The sequence below is a fragment of the Mustela putorius genome, unplaced genomic scaffold (assembly GCF_011764305.1).
Source record: "Mustela putorius furo isolate JIRA1106 unplaced genomic scaffold, ASM1176430v1.1 tig00537290_pilon_pilon_pilon, whole genome shotgun sequence".
Lineage (NCBI taxonomy): Eukaryota > Metazoa > Chordata > Mammalia > Carnivora > Mustelidae > Mustela > Mustela putorius.
This window is the reverse complement of record NW_025422428.1, coordinates 321080-324039: the sequence shown is the minus strand read 5'-3', so window position 1 is coordinate 324039 and position 2960 is coordinate 321080.

Sequence of the window (2960 nt, the reverse complement as noted above, 5' to 3'; positions counted from 1 at the left end):
AACCTGAGAAAACTACTTGACATATATGATGACAAAAACGAGTTTGACAAAAGTCAGTTTGGGTAAAACTTACAACACCTACCACCTGAAACTCTTGTTCTATAATTTAATTATTTTAATTTACAAAAATACAAAAATAACATATCAGAGTAAGTCTATTGATAGCTTTGAAGGTATGCTCTGGTTGTGCACTGTTTACTATTGAAAGGGGAATCAAATATGTGATGTTTATGGTGTGACTATATTAAAATTCAACAAGTTCAGAAGCATACGAGGAATAGAATAAAGACAAAAAAAGATGACCCTTACTTATCCTAAAGATAGACAATGGTATATATGTGCTAGTTGGGGAGAGAATCCAGTCAGTAGATGGAGGATGTGGTAGTGGAAAAAAAAAAAAGACACAACGTTTTGGTTGAACGTTTTTAGCAGTATATTTAACAAAGTGAGATTGTGTGTTAATAGCCTTGAGTAAAATCCAAAAAATATTTTCAATTCATTGAAGATTATTTAGGAAAAACTTGAAAAATACAACTTGATAAGGATTCCAATAAAAGATTCATAAGCAATACAAGTTTCAGAATTTTTAGTATATTTTCCCTAAAAAGCCATTTGATTTAAATTAAAAAGAATTCTATTTACCTGCCACTTAAATAAGAGGAAATTATTTGGTTTTGTAATAAGTCAATAAAATAAATTAACATATCTTGAGAAAACAGATATGCACACTAAGTTAAAAATAATAGTGCTTAAGCTGTTCAGCAAACATTTGCAAAATTCCTTGCCATCAGCTAGCTCTGGAGTTCTGCTGGGTGAGTAAGGCCATGTATGTTACTGCTCAGAGTACTGACGCAAAGCAATTGTCCCCTTCACATCCATTTTTTGCCGTTGATATGTCATGCTATGTTGTTTAGAGATACATAGATGGCCCTACATGAAGGCCTTTTTTTTGTGTGTATATGGGTGACTGTGATTTAACTTTCAAATCAGATGGCTCCTGATTTACAATGATTCAACTTACGATATATTTGGCAATGATGTGAAAGTGAAAGTGATTCAGTAGAAACTGTACTTTGAATTTTGTATTTGGGTCTTTATAAAAAGGGCCATTGTCACGTGGTATGGTGTCGTCTTGTGATGCTGGCAGGGGCAGTGAGCCACAGCTCCCAGTCAGCTAGAAGATTACAGCGGTGAACACCTGATATTCTTACAACCATTCTATATATAACCATTCTTCTTTTTTTTAGTGTAATATTTAATAAATTGCATGTGATATTTGATACTTTGTTATAAAATAGGCTTTGCTTAAGATGATTTTGCCCAAATGCAGGCAAATGTAAGTGTTCTGAGTATGTTTAAATAAGCTTAAGGTAAGCTATGATATTTGATAGTTTAGGGGTATTAAATGCATTTTCAATTTTTTATATGTTTCTCTGTACATAGCCCCGTTGTAAGCTGTGGAACATCTTTATATGTATATGTAGCCTTGGTATGCCTTACATTTTATTGGCATGAAACATCTAGAACAGTACATGTGCCATATGATTGTCTACAACATCAAACAAGTTTCTTGAAAACTTGTGCCAAAGGGGTTATGTCTTTAAGGATACTTATTTCAGAAGGGTTCTCTCAAATGTAAGATTTTTCAGAAGTTAAGTGAAAATCTGACCAAACTAAACATTTTTCCATTTTCCTTAGTGAGCAAAGATAGCTAAAATCTATCTGCCATTTTCAACACTGTACTCAACGACTGTAATCCTAATTTAAGAACAGATTATTTATATCAAAATCACATGTTGGTCTAAACTTACACAATATTCATAAATCTCACTTAGAGCCTTGGACACTTCTATTTGTTGAGTCTATATGGTACTACGGACATTCATCTTTTTTGACCTCATAGCTTCATGTATGTCTATACTTTTGAAAATACATGCATCATAGTTCCATTGTAAAATGTCTGGGTTATAAAATGTGCTATGCTATCAAAATGGTAATAAGAACATACAAATGACCTGATGTAATGAACTGGACCAGATTGCCAGATATCACATTTCATACCAGAAAGATTCAGTGGTAAGTTTTAAAATGGCCAGCTAGGGGGAGGAGTCAAGATGGCAGAGAAGTAGCAAGCTGAGACTGCTTCAGCTAGCCGGAGATCAGCTAGATACCTTATCTAAAGATTGCAAACACCTGAAAATCCATCGGCAGATTGAAGAGAAGAAAAACAGCAATTCTGCAAACAGAAAAACAACCACTTTCTGAAAGGTAGGACCGGCAGAGAAGTGAATCCAAAGCGACGGGAAGATAGACCCCGGGGGGAGGGGCCGGCTCCCGGCAAGCGGCGGAGCAACCGCGCACAAAATCAGGACTTTTAAAAGTCTGTTCCGCTGAGGGACATCGCTAAAGAGGCTAAACCGGGGCGAAGCCCACGCGGGGTCAGCGTGGCCTCAGGTCCCGCAGGGTCACAGAAGGATCGGGGGTGTCTGAGTGTCGCAGAGCTTGCGGGTATTGGAACGGGAAAGCCGGCTACAGAGACAGAGCCGACAGTAAGCTCGCAGCTCCGTGTTACCTTGAACCGGTCGTAGGCTCGGTGAGCTCAGAGCGCGGCCTGAGGTCAGGCAGACGGGAGTAACTGGGCGCTGTTCTCTGAGCGCGCACTGAGGAGTGCGGCCCTGGGCTCTCGGCTCCTCCGGGCCGGAGACCAGGAGGCCGCCATTTGTATTCCCGTCCTCTGGAACTCTACGGAAAGCGCTCAGGGAACAAAAGCTCCTGAAAGCAAACCCCGGCCCCGGGTAAGGGCGGCGTAATTCCGCCTGGGGCAAAGACACTTGAGAATCACTACAACAGGCCCCTCCCCCAGAAGATCAACAAGAAATCCAGCCAAGACCAAGTTCACCTACCAAGGAGTGCGGTTTCAATACCAAGGAGAGCAGCAGAATTCCAGAGGAGGAGAAAGC